Genomic DNA, 17,284 nt, shown 5'->3' with positions numbered 1-17,284 from the left:
GCAAAAGCAGCAGAAAAAACAGTTTAAGAATATATTTTCCTTGCATGACAGATGTAAATAAGATATCAAATAAATACACATCAAACATAAGACGCAAAAATGACAAAATCAAATTTTAACGTAAATACGAATATAAGCCAAGCATTAGAGCTTGCGATGCATAAGATATGCCTAATAGCAAAGAAACACAAAAGAATCAAACTAACAATATCAATGATAACATATTTAAATGTCATTACTTGCTGACAATTCAAGAAGTATCAAACAAATCTATTTTCAATACTGATTTTATCTTACATAAGAATAACTACTAGATCACTAGATTGACAAGAAGGTTTAATAACCCCTCCAGAAAACTATATTTGGCGTAAAAATCCGGTACAAAAAGCAATAACATATGAATGAAAAAAAAAATTAAGGACCATGTTAGAAATTAACAGCAAAAAAAAAATATCTTAAAGTAAAATATCGATCAATTTAAAATTTAAAATCACTTAAATGAACTAAAACTAACAAAAATAACAAAAATGGCAAAATTTGATCTTGAAACAGCCATAGGTCTTGTACCAATGTACGATGGTTCTTCTGATACTTTTGACACATTTGAAGACGCATCAAAGTTTTTGTTTGAACTAAATCCAAACCATGAAGCGATGCTTATAAAATTCCTACGAACCAGACTGATTGGTAAAGCAAGAATAGGGCTACCTAGCAATATTACATCTTTTACAGAGCTTATAAACGACATAAAAAAAAGATGTAAAGAAAAACTAACACCCGACAGGATTATAGTGGAATTGAAATCCATTACATCAAAGGATACACAAACAATTTGCAAGAAAGTTGAAAGGCTTACAGAAAAACTCAATTTAATTTACCTAGAATTAGAATTCCCACAAAAAATTGCAAACGATATGGCAATCAAACAAGGGATAGAAACTCTAAAACAAAAAATTTCAAATGAAGAAACCAAAATGATCTTGAAGATTGGTACTTTCTCAACGATAACAGATGCAACTCAAAAGGTATTGGAAAATGAATGCGAGGAAATAAATAAAAATAGTTATCAATTTAACATACATGGCTATAGTCTAAACCATGAATACCCGCAACGAAACAACCAGCTTAATTACCAAAATTTTCCAAATTTGAATCAATCATTAACTACTCAAACAACACTCAACAACTATAGTTATAGAAAGAATAACAACTTCAGTTTCTACAAACGCCACCATCAGTTAAACAATTGTAGTAGTCAGAGTCAAGTTAACCAAGGATATAATAATCGCGAATACAATTATAACAATAATATTCAGAGCAGATCCAATAATATGCAATGTTATTACATCAGAACAGAACAGAACAGAAATTATGAACAGTTCAATAATAATAATCAATTACATAAGAATCATATTTACCACCAAAATGATGAAGATTATAGAAATACTAGTCAAATAAATGACCAAGTTAAAAAGTATTATAGAAATAATAACAGCAAAGCAAACTATAATGACAGAAAATATGAAGATAAATTAAAAAGAAGACATACATTAAATAATGAAACAAATAATGATATGGAAAGGTCAAGAGACGACTCAAAAAGAATAATGACAGAGAACGATAAATTCACAAAAGAATATGAAAATGATACTAACAATGATTATAAACATAAAAACATGCAACATATACAAATGATTACAATAAGTAATGACAATGAGAAAAATAAGGTTGAAAAACAAGTAACAGATAGTTTAATACTGCTAGACAACATGGAAATGAGTGATGAAATTAATTGCAACGACAATCATGCAACTGAGCCAAAACATTTAAAGAAAATAAAACGTAACATCAAATCAAAGAAAAAGTATATAAATGAATTAAACAATGAATTATATTGCCACGATAATAAGGCTAGAAAAATGAATTATTCCATATTATGTGAAGAAAATGTAAAAGAACCAAGAAATAATGTTACTTACGACAAGATTCTAAAAGAGCTCAAAGAAAAATTTCATAATGTTATCTCCATGCAAAAAGTCATAAGATCTATAAAAGCAGAAAACTCTAGAAACGAACCCAACAAAGGAATCATAGGAAAATCAAAATATTTTAGGAGAATATTAAATATTCACAATTCTTTATCTCTAGATAATAGATCTATTTACATAAAATATTACCCACCTTAAGAGATAAGTAATGATTTAATTAGTAAACCAAAAAAAAAACATAACAAATACTCAGTTTAATTAAATGAAAAGAATAACTTCAAACAATTTCATTATTTTCGTTATTCTCCTAAAGGGAGGAGGTGTAGCATATCTGCTATACAGAACATATTGTAATACACACTATCAGCCATAGACACATAGCAACACACTTTGAAAAGCCAAATCACACCATTGCACCACATCCATTATAAAACACTCAGCAAATCAGATCATACCATACACACCCGGAAGAGCTCAGGCCACACCGTTCATATAAAAACAATTGTGACACACTTAACAGAACCAACCGAAACGTACAACATAAACAGGAACAGTTTATGCATTATAACCCAAAGCAGGAACAGTATAAGCATTAAACCCAAAACAGGAACTTAGTGACAAGAACCATCATTCTTGTCAACAAAAGACAAACGTAACTAGCTGAGTGAAAACAATAACTTTCCAACATAAAACCCGGAACCAAATGTGCGAAACCCTCAACTTAATTTGAGTATAAATAAAACCAATTCCGACCGTGGCAAGTCAGATTCGTTCGGACTGTCAGGATAGGACTATGCCCATCCTACATCTATCGACTTCTCATTTAAAGAGTTTAGTTATGTCCCCCTACCCAAGGTAAGGCCTCTAAACTCCAACGTTTCCAGTAAGGGAAACCTCCTAAAGGTTTCTATGATCGCCTGGACGATCAAGTGTCGAAAAGTCCGCTCGAACGAAGTTTTATTCCACCTCGGCTCATGTCAGCGAAACACTGACCTACCGCGACGGTACTCGAAGTACAGTTGTACGATCATCGCATTACATGGCGACCGGAACTTTATCCAAAGAACTCATTACAGGTCAACGATTCTGGCGGTTTTATTGACATTTAATGTGTTTGATGTGTTCTTACAAATGTACAAAAATCATAAATCGGAATACAAAAACTATCGATAAATACTGACAAGATGGAAATGATTGCTGTCAACTAAGTAGAAAAAAGACACAATTCGGCAGCAGTACGTGGTCTTGCGGTACAGTCTTCAGCTTGTACGACTCAAAACAGGATTTCCCAAGGGTTTTAGGTTGTTTCCCGAAAACGTTTGGTTGCTTCCCATATTTTTTTGGTGTGGTCCTTAAATTTTTTGAGGATTTCCTTTATCATTTGTGTTGATTTGCAATGGGATGATACCAATACATCGTGGAAATGAACCAAAAATCGGTGGGATTCGGTGAAAAAATCGTAGGACGCGACTCAAAAAATTACGAAAACCAACCATTGTATCGAAGGAAATCCTGTAACATGTCCGTCATTGGTTCTAGCCTCAAATGATCTGTCCCCCGTAGCAAAAACTGACTGTATGAACTTTACTCAAAATACAAGAAGAAGACCAGTGTGAGTAGATAATAAGATCAAACATCAACAAGCGAGCATTACCTTTCGAAAATATACTTTGTTCAAAGTTACCGACTATTTTACCTTTTTGCAATTGATTTATTATAATAGATATTTTTGATATTTTTGTAGGAATGGCATCGTAAAAAAATTGGCACATGTTGATGCTACTGTAACACATGTTTCTTAAAATGTATGCAACTGGGGTATATCTAATACCTCACATTAGATGTACAATCGCAGCTTGTTCTTAATTATGTCTTAGAAGTTTCCGAGAAGTTCTCGTCTTCCATTCGTAGTTAATTTATTTTCGTACTAAATCATTCCTTCTTGTTTCAACGGACAATAAAATCGAACTGATCGAACTGATAAAATTAGCAAATTGGAGTTAAAGGAGTAGAGATTTTGGATTGATTTTAGAAATAATATTGTGATTATTCCACAGTAATTTGGAGATTTGAAACACTAGCCTTTTTTCTTGAGTTTTATAATTGCGGGCTGAAATTATGTCATAACTTTGTGCTAAACCATATGCCAAACTATCCTCACGATTTTAGCCTATATTTTTTCTGCATGAAAAAAATCTAACAACCCCTGATACGATCCAGACTCGATTGGCTTCAAGCTCTAATATATGGAGAAATGTTTCTACTGAAACACAAGTATTAGGCAAAGCGAGAATAATAACTGTAAAATTTTAAACCAATATTTTGCCATGAAATTCAAATATTAAAACTCTTTTGCAGCAAAACTAATGAGAAATAAAACGGCTTTGAGAAGCACAATTGTCAATATTGTATGTATGATACCAAAGGACATATTACATTTCTGGAAGTAGATTACACAATCAAAAAGTTCCTACCACTGATAATTTTTCCAGCAATAGATTTCTTTTCGGCAGTAATGTTTTTCATCAATTAGTAATTTAACAAAGAAGTTTATTTCGATCTGAACAAAAAAATAAGGCTTATTTAAACTTGCATAATATTTTTTTAAGGAATTGAAGGAAGCATTAATATATCTGAATAGAACAAAAGTATGGTATATAAACATCGGCAGTGTTGATAGGTAGCCTTCAAATTTGATGTATTTTTGATTTGGGGAGTGGTGTTCTAACCACTAGGGAGCTCTCCAAATAGTTTCAAACGTTATCTGCGCCATCAAACATGTCTTGAGCAGCAATAGCCCTTCCTGGTGCTCTGAGCGCATGTCTGTTTCCGATACTTCCGCATAATTCTATTTCCCAATGAACTCCAGCTACCGCGAACCTAGACACTTCCAGTGAGGGACCAGCAGTGGTGAAGAATTTATTTCCCATGCAATCCTTTACGTGCCACCGTTCCTGTCCGGTTCCTAGGCTATGGTACCGCCGTCCGCACCGTTGAGTGAGCAGACAGACAGCGTTTGACCCAATCGTCGATCACCTAATGGCTTCCATTTACGGCGTTTATACGCCCCGGTACACACACCAATGGCGAACCGATTTTTCCCAACGACCAACCAAGCGGTGCGGTGCGGCTTGCCGCCCAAACGGTTCGTTTGCATGCAACGCGGGCAACCACATTTATGCAAAGTATGCAGAAATGTAAACTATGTACATGGGACGGAAGGTTTGCTTCCCTTCCATTGGAGGAGTGTGTTAGCAAGGAAAACGGAAATTAGAAAAACAAATGCGAGACCAGCAGACAACGTTGGGGTGGTTGAGTTGAAGAATTTGCAACCGTTTCTTTGGGCTGGGGGCTTTGCCAATTTGAATGTCTCCTCCCAGCGCTAAGGGAAGGAAAGGTAAATTAATTTCAACGTTTATTTTCGCTTGTTTTGCACTGCGTACAGTTGAACGAAACAACGACATATTTGTCTGCAAATGATGTTTCATTTGCGTTTGTTGGTAGACTTTTTTCAGCTGAAAACCTACCCAACCCGCCCGGGAGAAACAAAACGGAAAGACATCAATTCCGGCCCAAAACCTGCCGACCTGGTGCTTGGCAGTAGCAGCTTTGTTTTTTGGTGGCGCTTCCCATCCCTGCTCCGGTCGCATTTGACAGTTTGATATATTTACGGCGACTCGGCGACGAATACGGTAGCCCCTGGGAATGACAGAAAAATCGTTAGAAGCAGTTAATAACGCAAGACATAGCCCCAGGCAGGACATGGCGTTTGATAGAGAGAGAGAGAGAGAGAGAGGCTAGCAAGCCTTGAAGCAGACACGAGGCATGCACAACAAGCGCGTACAACACTCCGGGCACAAATCGGAAGGATCAAACGGGGCAATGGCGAAACTGATGAAACGAAAGAACAAAACGAAAGCGTCCGCCAACGAATTCGCGTGCGCTTCCATGAGCCGAAAAGGAAGCGGCCCGTCATTGCCGTTTTCCTCGGGATGCAAATCGGTTAATCTGTGAGATGTGACAGAGCAGAGGGTTCGTGTGTGTGTGTGTGTGTGTGTGTGTGTGTGTGTGTGTGTGTGTGTGTGTGTGTGTGTGTGTGTGTGTGTGTGTGTGTGTGTGTGGTGTGTGTGTGTGTGTGTGTGTGTGTGTGTGTGGTGTGTGTGTGTGGTGTGTGTGTGTGTGTGTGTGTGTGTGTGTGTGTGTGTGTGTGTGTGTGTGTGTGTGTGTGTGTGTGTGTGTGTGTGTGTGTGTGTGTGTGTTCGTAGCTGATGCCAATCTTGGCGTGAGTGATAAAGTGGACGAACTGTCATAAATGACAAGTAGGTCCTGCGATGAGCTTTCGGTGCGGCCCGTCTCCCAATCGATGACGATCGAACGAGACGAGCGCACGGGCAAAGGATTTATTGCCGGTAGAAGTCATTCAAATGCGATCTTCTTGCGCGAAGAAGCACTGTTCAGTGTTCTTTTTGCAGATTGATCGTTTGCCGACGCACAAGATGAATCTGAGGGGTAGTCAGGTTTGCTCATTTGTTTTAAACCAACGATGGAAAGGGAAGAAATGAACCAACGAACCAGGCCTTATGAAATAAGGAAAAAGATGTAAGCGCAATAAATTTTAGTAAAAGAAAGGAAAAAAAATGCGAAAAAGGAAGTAGAAATGAGTTTATGCGCCGTGTGCGTACAGGAACGATTTGTACGGCGGAAGGCTCGTCTGACGGTTGATTGATTTGGTGCGAATGGAGATTTCAATCACTGGGCAAGCGACGAACCCCTGCCTAACGTGGCGTGGCGATTTTGCTCTCTTTGTGGCGACCGCTATTCCCGCTTTGTTTTAGCATAGGGATTGTGCTTTTTGTTTGCCTCCTTTCTTGTCTGTGCATCTGTATGACAAATGCAATAGCTTTTTTTTAAGTCTAGAGGTTCTTTGGTGTAGGACGGGTGAAATGAACGCCTTTGCGTTCGTGCGTAAGTGAGCGTATCGCGCGCTCGCGCGCGTATCGGAATGTCCAACCGGTTGACGGTTATGGCTTTTTTACTACTACCCTTGGAAGCCCCATTGGGGAAATAGAGCTTGGCATGCCAGCTGCCGATGTTTCGTAGTTGCCGTCTGGTCTAGTTTTATTGATTTTCTTGCAAATGCTAAGCCCTTTTCTTTTGGTTGCCACTGTACGATCACTATGGAAGGTTGGCTGCCCTTTTCTAGCCACGGCCCCGTAGGGACATGGATACGGTCACGTCGATTCTAGTTTGCCCCGTTCGACGATGATTTCGATTCGAGTGGACGAGTGGCTGACGAGACGAGTCGAAGCCGTACACACGCGGTCCGATCGATAAAGGAAAAGCGATCGCGATCGTAGATCGTGTAGTGAATGGGAACTGAGACTCTTGGGAGGAAAACGGGGAGAGAAAAGAGGCAATGAAAATGCACCCGAGAGTGCACCGATACCGCTGGCCGATGTGCCGTAACGGATCTACGGATTGCAGCAAAAAAAAAAAAAACAAGCTCTCCTTTCTGTCCTCCTCATTCCCTATCACGCATTCTATTCCGCGTGAGCCCGGTGGCCGCATTCCATTTTGGTGGAATGAAGAGCAGCAGCAGCAGCAGTAGCAGAAACAGAGGACGGGGCACTTTAACTATTTACAATCCGTGTGTACGAATGTTTCGCTACGTGCACTTTCACATATTCGTCAACATAACGCACCTCTTTTACTGATCCCGCGTTCCTTTTCCCCCGGCGGAATGGCTCTAGAGCGAAACAACAACAGCGCCAAGCCGAGCTCCACGGTTTGCAAGTGCACATATTTGTGATCGATGCTGGTGAGTGTGTGGCGTAAGCAGAAGCACGCTAAAGATTGTCCGTGGATTGCAGGCAACAACAACAAAAAATGGTCTAGAAAAAATGACACACCGTGACAGGCGGAACGGTACGTGCGTGTGGTGTTGGTGCTGTTTGGGCAAAGCGGTATTAGTAGTAGCGAAAACTACATTAAAAAAACAGCGCATGCACATGCTTCGAATAGCGAAAGGTTTGAGCTGGATGCGGTTCGATATGAAGGAAACGACAAATAGCAGGAAAGTTATTCGGTTGGTCGCATGTAATGCTAAAGATGGCAGCAGTGGCCGAGGAATGTGTTTTGCTATGTTATATGCGATTCATTTTTTTTTTCGTCTACATGCTGCACACGACGGGCACATCATACCATATGGCCATGTTTTGTGCAAGGATTGCAAAAATATTCTAGGTACAGGGTCATAAGAAAAGAGACCTACAGACATGAAAGATAAAATTAATTAACAAACATGAAAGATAAAGATTTATAGGTTAAAATATTAAAACACGAAGAGTTAAAAGCTCGGAACATGGAATTAAACTAGAATGAGAGAAATAATGTAAAATAGTTTAATATATTTGAAGTAGCGATGTGCTCTTTGGAGCGCACCCATGACTCCGATCCTACTCCGGCTATTGTTAGTCCGATTGCGACTCCGGCAAAATCCGAATCACTAGTTCTGCGCGTAGTCGGAGGCGTTCTGAGTCGCCCGGAGTCGTCCGGAGTTGTCCGGAGTCGTTCAGAGTCATCCGGAGTCGCCAGGAGTCGTTCGGAATCGCCCGGAGTCGTCTGGAGTCGTTGATATGCGGAGTCATTCGGAGTCGCCTAGAGTCGGTCGAAGTCAACCGGGAACGGAGTTGATCGGAGTCAACAGGAGCCGGCCGGTGCATTGTGCTTTTGATCAGGCATTTCATTTCATTGTGTTTTTTTTTCTTTCACTTTGCGCGAGCACTTCGTATACAGACCTTTGTGTCGAAAGCTGACTCCAGCCGACTCCGGATGACTCTACTGCAGATTCCGACTCCGAATGACTTCTGACGACTCCCGCCGATTCCGGACGATTCCGGCCGACTTCGGATAATGCTGCACGGACCTAGCTTCGGGAGTCGGTTCCAAAATGGTCGGAAACGGATCAGAGTCGACTCCAGATTTTTGCCAACTTACCCATCACTAATTTAATATTTAAAAGGCGAATGAGACGAATAGGCTTGTCTCAAAAAATAAAAGTAAATGAAAATAATAAAATGTCATCTTGAATAAAAATAAAACACATCGGAAGGATTAACTTTTTTGAGGATAGATAGTAAAATTGTCCCGGCCTATACAGGCTTTCGGGTCTTAATCAGTGCCCCACAGCCGGAGAGTCAGTGTTTGCTTCGAGGCTAAAAGAACAACAAATTCTATTATTTTTAAAACTTTTTTTTACTGATCATCAATGTTGTAGTTTTTCCATTGTACAAATCATACAAAACCCCCATCGTAAATACCCCCTTACAAACTGCTTTGATCGTTCTGCCTTAAAAGCCATACCAAAAGCAGCACCCCGACCTAATCCATAAACATTTTGCGCGATTCGCGATCGGGCCGTCATCGCGTTTGCGCTGCCTTCCTTTGCTACCGGCGCGGAACGGGCGCAGTTGCAATTAACTCAATTTACCTCCCGCATCAACTGCAGCGATTTGGTACCAGGAGCGGAGGCGAGCGTTGATTTGCGGTGCGGAAACAATCGCACCCGTGGGGCGGGCTGGAGCCGTAGAATTGGAAATTAATTTGCCACTGTCATGACAATGTCGACAGGCTCGCGTGGTGTTTGCAAACTCATGCGACGACTCGCGCACGGACTCGTTGCAGCTGAAGGCCCCGAAGGAAATAGTTCGACACCGGGGGAGGGGAAAGGGAGTGCGTATGGAGACACAAAAAAACACACACACACACACACACGCAGTTGGTTGTTGAGACTGTTTGTGGGCACTGTCACCCGGCGGCGTTGGGTAGATTTGGTATATTTGAAACGAACGAGAGAAGAAAAAACCCATCGAATTCGAATCAGCAAAACAGAGCTAGAAACCCTCCCCACACAGCACCACACAATTTGCGCCTTTCTCTTCGCGTGTTGGGACCAGGTGGTTTTGGGGAGACTAAAAGAGAGGGGGAAGGGGGTCTTTGGAAATGCAGCACGAGTGCATTAATGTGTGCAAGTGAGTGGACGCTCGCAGTTGCATTTGAACTCCATTCTTGCCTTCTCCTTGCGATTGGACACGGGCACGTCAATTACTGCCAGCCGTTTGGCTATTGGAACGAGTGTGTGTTTGTGTGAGCACACATTTATTTCTAACCCCGTTCGCCTGTGTGTGGCAGGCCGTTACCCGTTTCTCTTAATATTCCCATTCCCGATTGTGTCTCCCGAAAGGGTGGTCACCATTTGGGATGTAGGTTGAACTAGTCACCGTCGATGACGAGGATAGGTTTCCGTCTCCACCAAACCCAACTCCTTCTACCCTTCCCGTTCGGAGTAGGGATTAATCTACGTGCCATAAATAAGAATTGTGCCTCTCTATTTCTATTCTCCAATCTCGAGCGCGGTGCGCATTGTGCATGCACGTACGAGTGTTCGTTGTTGCTCGATTGTACTATTCCAGTGACAGTGCACTGTGAGGGCGCAACCAGCAGCTACTGCCACAACCCGGGGACACACCTTCGCTTACCATTCCCCATCCCCTTCGCCCGGTGGCTAGATTTGGTGCGATCGGTGTGAGCAATTTGTGATGCGACAATCGTCGCTTGCCCGCACGAGGGCAAGACAACAAAAAAAAAAAAAAAAGACAAAACGCTCCCAACCCAGAGCCGAATCTGCATTCCTTGCGGTGCATCGGGCATGGAGAATGCACCCCGCCCCGATCGCACGCTGTATGCTTAATGAAGTAATAATCGATTGTCAATCGTGGTGAGGTGAGCGTACAGAAAAGAAGCACCGCTGAATGCATCCTTTGTTTTCCGATGCAATTCTTCCGGGGGCGCCCTTTGAACAATTTGTCCCAACCCTGGCCCTGGCTGGTCGGTTGGTGGTAAGATGTCCTTACCTTCTCGGGCGCACCCGTTTGCTTATCATCGGTTTGTCTCGCACCCTTGAAACTGCACACCGTGTGTAAAGCGTGTGTTGGGAGTGTTGGGACGAAAAGGTAGAGAGAACACTACAAAAAAAAAAGACCGAAAGGAAAGAAAAAAACATGCACACACCAATCCCGCTTCGAATGTCAACGGTTCTTGGCGTGTATTATAATCAGCCTATGATTAATGGTGCCACTGGCGACAGCGATTGTGCGACAATGTTGCCTCATACGTGTGCAGCTTGCAAGCGTTGCCACAGACCTAGCTCAGTGCCAGTTAGTAGACAAGATGAACAACGGCCACAACAGCGCGTTTTGCTCGTTTGATGTATTGTGGTTTTATGTCGTCTAGGCATGCGGTGAGCGAATCAATCGATGACGATCGCTAATTGGCGCTAGCAACACTTTGGAGAATGTTTGTAAAAGAAATCTGTTTTGTTTCGGAATGAGTCAGTTATGGGCACACAACACAAGATCTATTTTTTTTATTTGTTCATTTAGAGCAATTCTTGGAAGCACTAGTGTTGTAAGTGGCTGAAACATATTTTAAAACTATGCAGTACCTATCAATCCATCACTAATTAGTGTTGCGATGATTGCGTTGGTGGTGATCATGAAATAAGTTATTCAAGGTGCTGTAGTCATCGAATTAATGGGATGAGCTAAAACTGAGGGACATATGCAATACAGGTTCATTGTAGCTGCAAAGTCGCCACAAGTTCTTAAGTGTTCGTAGTCCCTATTATTAATACATAAGTACTTATTCAACAAATCTGGAGAATCAACATATAACTGTGTTTACAACAAAGGCACTAATGATGGCTCCGTACTCGGCTCCGGAATTGGCTCCGAAATCATAATCGGTTCTGGGATCGGAGTCGGTTTTGGCATCTCCCTAAGAATAGACGTTTGGATCCAAGTACGCTACGTATAGATAGCCGCAAAGAATAAAAAAAATGATTGTAAACGATCGATTCTCATGGAGATTCCCGAATTGATTTCGCTTCTGAAACTTCTTATTTCTATTCAATAACTGATTTTATGTCCACAGGTAATTCCAATTCTCGAGTGAATTCTGAATCCCTTACTGGAGCAAATTGCGATTCCAGAGCCAATTCTGATTCCAGAATCGATTGGGAATTGATTCCGAACACGGAATTGGATTTGAGTAGGGCTGTTTCCAAGCTTCCACCACTAAAAGACACTATGGGCACCCATACGACGAATCTTCAGAGACGAAGATTTAGAGACTCCTTGATCCTAGATGAAATGATGGGCAGTGTGTTGTTGTTCACAAATCGCGGTAGCATGGCCAGTAAGTCATCGATGATAAACTAACACCTCCGTCGTAATACACAAATGACGTGTCACCTCGAAGGGTTAGTGCATTGGAGTCTTCCAAAAAAGGTTCCATCGGGCAAACAATCGCAAAAAGCAACGAATCAAAGAAAAGGCGACGATGGTGTTAAGGTTTGATGAATTGCAGAATATCAGAGAATATTTTCAGAACAATCAATCTTATTTCAGTGCTTCCAACACTTCAGCCACATCACTACTCTATTGTAGTCCAATATACTACCCCAGCTTAATGCAAATGCTAAATTGTTCAATGTTATTGTTCTGCAATAACATTCATCAACACCCACGGTACGGTCGTTGTTTATTGCTCCTTTAATTTATTAGTAAAAGTTACGTGAAAGTCTTTAATATTTGAGATTTCATCAGTTTGTCTTATCTTTGGCTGTTGCTCAACCATCGTGACATACCGCCACCATATCACGATATAAATAGAGAAATCTTAAAGCTAACAAGATCGTTGACATTATCAAAGATAACAGCCATGTTTTCGTGCATTGAATATACCTCACTTAAGAAAAATGCAAATGAAAAAGGGTGGAAGCATCGTACGAACGACTTCAAATATACATCCACAAACGATCATATAAAAACCAACGATCATCAACCGAGCCCATCAAGGCAGTTAGTATAAGGTTAGGAAAAAAAACTAATGCATTTTAGGTACCGTCTCAATTGAAACAAAACACACCCTTCGGCCTCCGAGACTTGCTCATAATTCACACAAAAAATTATAATAAAGTAATTAAGAAAATGGGATAAAACTCCATTTGCTTCTTATCTCGATCGCCGGCGGGAATGATCGAATAATTTACCTTTAGATTATTTGAAAGCTCTCAGAGCTCACAGGGCTGACCACTGACTACCCTTTTTCAACGCCGTTGTTTTGGGCGTTTCACACCGAGCCAGAAAAGCAAGCAGGTTTAGTAGGTACTTGGTAAAATCAAGCCCTCCGAATGGGCCTGCTGAAGCCTCTGACGTTGGTCGTAACATTAAATCAAGCACGCTTCTCACCCGCCGGATGCGGCTGGCGTTCGCTATGGCGTTCGTGGCGATCGAAACGCAGCATTAGGAACGCAATTCGACGGTTCGCTGACTTTCCACCACCGCCAACGGGAAGCAGGCGCAGCAGAAACAGTGGTGACGCAGAATCTATGGCACAGGTGAGATCGTAAATTCGTCTTTTTTCCCTTCGTTCCCCCCTGCTTTTGAAGGGTTTTCCACCGTTTCCATCCCCTGCGCGGTTCTGAGCTACGAATGGGGTATCAGTTGTCAGCCATAATCGTTACTGTTTATCTGTTTTTTTTTCTCCTCTCTTCTCTCTGGTGAGGTGGTTTCGGGTGCTTTAGGTTTTATGTGCTGGCTGGTCACGTTAAGCCAGCTCAATGGTGGAACAGGGATACTGCTCGAATAAGGGCTTTTCCCCGCTTTGTTTGGCGAGTTTTTTTTAAGACTATCGCAAAGGCTGAGCTCGGGAGTTTGGCCCAACGGCAACAATGTTGCCCAGCCGGACATACCCGTTTATGCACCGTTTACGTGTACGCGCGTTCTCAATCAACAGGTCTCGGAAGGGGAGAGCGGGGATCAGGGGGCGTAATTAACGAAATCAAAAATGTAGAACAATCGTCCAATAAATCGGGCTCCAAATTGCTGACCCAGCGAGCCGTTCAAATGAACCAACACCGTACGGCAGCCGGGCACAAGACGTGGTGCGTGAAAAGTCGGACCATAATTCTGGGGCGGCCTTTTTCCACGGCCTGTTCCATGGTCCCTGTTATGTTGAACTGGGTGACTAATTGTGGTCCGAACGGCTTGGGTTCCCCGCGACGCTGCCTACCGCTCGGAACAAGGTGACGAGGGTGCTTTTGGTTGTTGTTGTTCTGTTACTAGCACTAGACGCGGCCTGCAGGGTGACTGAATAAGTTATTAGTGCGATTAGCACCGAATGGTCCATTTATTCGCCGAAATATTGTTTCGCGCTCGGCGAGCGTTAGGCGGGTAGGTGGGCTTAGTTATGCTCGCTGGAAAATTCCACACACCTTCAAACGAGGGGTTCTGGTGAGGTGTTGTTGGTGGTGCGTTGGTTGTATTTTATGGAATTTCGCATCACTTTTATGCTGCGAGCGTCGTGCTTTGTGTTTGTGCTCGATTCGTGCCCGATAAGAGCCGGGACCATGAAGATAGGTAGCGATCTTGCCGACCGAAGGAAGTACCTTGGTTCCAGGTGTGTTCGAGGCAAGCATACGTGGTTCGAGGATACGTGTCGTTGAGAATGTCACCACAATCGCGATTGTTGGAGAGAAAAAAAGCGAATAATGTCGGCTACTTTATGAGGTGCTATTCCATCTAGATAGTTTATGCAAATAAGATCTGTGAAGTATTAGGTAAGAGCATGAAGTAGTACGAGTGTCTATCGTAACGTTTGATAGACACATGTTGGCTAGCTAGTTTAAAAGAGCATGTTTTAAACGAGGAATTATGTTTTTTTATGTAGTTGTTGATCAAACTGGCAAAATTATAGAATTCTAGGATTCGAGAATTCTTTTATTTTGTTGATCTATCGACTGTATGATAGAAGAATAAATCTGAAGAGCTTCACTATATATGTCAGACTGAAGGGTAATACTAAGCATAATGAAGAGCTTGGTAGGATGTCGAAACAGTAAGTAAAATTTCATCTTCATATTTTGGTTGTGTAAAACGTTGAACAAGATTCAAGGTCTTAAAAAACATTTGATCATGAAATTTGATGGATTCTGAACGAATCTAGACGTCTTTTATAGGCTCTATGTAGCTTTGACTGATTTCGGTCAAATCTGCACGACTTTGGAGGACTGAAGATGAGCCCGAACAATTTGGGCTGAGTCCGCATGAGTGAAAATGAGACTCAGGCTCGTTACTACTAATTCCGAGCCGTTCAGACTCGTCTGGATTCATCCGGAACCATCCAGATTCATCATCAGTCATCCGGATTCATGTTGTTTGAATCAGTTTGATAGACGCTGTGTTCGTCCAAATTCATCCGAATTCATATGAACTCTCTTGGAATTGTTCTAAGATTGTAGAGCTCCTGTTCAAAGGTATCCATGACTCTATTCCAAACTACTTATCATTAGCACTCATGTCACTTATGATGAATATGTTAGCAAAAGTGTTATCACAATTTGCAAATATTCTTTTGAGGAACCATTGAAAAATCAATGAAATAACAATTTCTAAGCTATTTTTTAAGTTTAATGGAATAGTTTGTTTCCCAACTGGACGACTACAAACCTTCATAAGCTGCGTATTGCTGAAACTTGCTTTATTTTTTCAATCACTGCATTAACATCCGCAATCAATGGCATCACAGTTTTAAAGAACTCAAAATGCAGCCCTCGAGAGACACATCTGACCCGGAGAACCATTCAATCGGATTGACTCCCCAGCTCCACCACTTAACCGTACGTACGTAAGACCTAGTTTACGAGCCCTGTTGCCGTAAACATCACGCTTAACTATAAATGTCTTCCTCATAAAGTCACTTATTTATGCCACCGCCCAGACTCAGTACCCAGCCCAGCAACTGCAACAGAGCCGCATCGGTACGGGAATGGTCTGTAATCGTCCCTAATAAATCGCAAAATTGACTGTCCTTTTTCGGCGTACGAAGAAAGTGCACAAAAGGCAACCGACCAGCCAGTCGGCCAGCCACAGCTCGCGCCGATATTGCTCGCCAATATCGATGGGCAGAAGCATTTTTCATACCGTAGCGAACCGTAGCGCGGGCTTTTTTGTGTGTCAATTCACCATCCGAAGCTATCTAAAACGCTTTGAGCGGCCCTGCTGGAACTTTGACACACGGCGGCAATCCGTTTTTGGTGTGCGGTCGGTACAATATCGGGTGGAATTGCACCGCCACGCCGGCTCGTGGCCGGTTGCGCTAGGTTTGGATTTATTGTACAATTACATTTGTCATAGCTTTCTGCGGCTGCGCCGAATATGGGCTGCACGCGCGCGGCTGGCGTAGGAAATGGACGTAGGCCGACCAAAGGCGGCCCCGAAAGGTGGGTGACGCAGGGGGACGTGGTTTCGTCATGTCAGGGCGGCCGTTTGGGCCCGGGACCCATTGTAAACGGAAGCCATAACTTTTCGGGGCCGCCTGCCAGCTGCCGGAACGGCGGCAGTGTTTCGTACGAACGGCATTGGCAGCGGGAAAAAAATTGAAACAGAAAAGCAGCTATAAAGGCAGGCGGTGATTCGTATTACGTTGGACGCACGGGGGTCCTTTGAAAGCAAAGGGGGTCGTCCAAAGGGTCGCGCGTAGGTTCAAAGACAATCACGCATTCACCGTACAAATTGTGTTTAATAAATGGGCTGCCGGCCGTAGTCGTGGGACTTTGAGTGTATGTTTCATGATGTTGGAAAGGATTTTCTATTAATAATTTAACCAATTGTATGTTATTTATAGTGTGTAAATCAGGAAACAGTTGTAAAAAAGTCTGTAATGTTGTATATATCTGGTAATGTAAAAATTAATGAGGCAAAATGTATGAATGATGTGAATTACACGGTGTTTGGACTGCAATAAGCATCTTTTTCATTAGTTATTATTACATCTCACACTATTCAACACTAAAATGTGATAAAAATGAAAGGATTGCATGAAATTGCTGCTAGGAAGAGGAATGGGATCACCAAAGTAATTTACTATACAAACTTCATTATTTTCGGCTGCGGGCCTTTACTTATAATCTCCGTTTAATGCTTAACCTCGATCACGAATTCTCGAAAGCCTAGAGCGGTAATCGATAGCATCCTCAAGCAATTTTAAAAGCCCTACGGTGAAATATGTCACCTGAGCGACCATACCGGCCATCGCCATTGCCATCGAGATACAAATTTTTCTGCTCCAACCACAGCGGGCTCAGAACTGCATACCACTGCTTCCTCGGGAATTTGCCAACCGAGCGGCAGTATCGCGCGGTACGCATCAAAGGAAATGGTTTAGATGCATGGGAA

This window comes from Anopheles merus, chromosome 2L (assembly GCF_017562075.2).
Source record: "Anopheles merus strain MAF chromosome 2L, AmerM5.1, whole genome shotgun sequence".
Taxonomy (NCBI): Eukaryota; Metazoa; Arthropoda; class Insecta; order Diptera; family Culicidae; genus Anopheles; species Anopheles merus.
The sequence above is the reverse complement of the archived record's forward strand: the minus strand, read 5'-3'. Positions refer to the sequence as shown.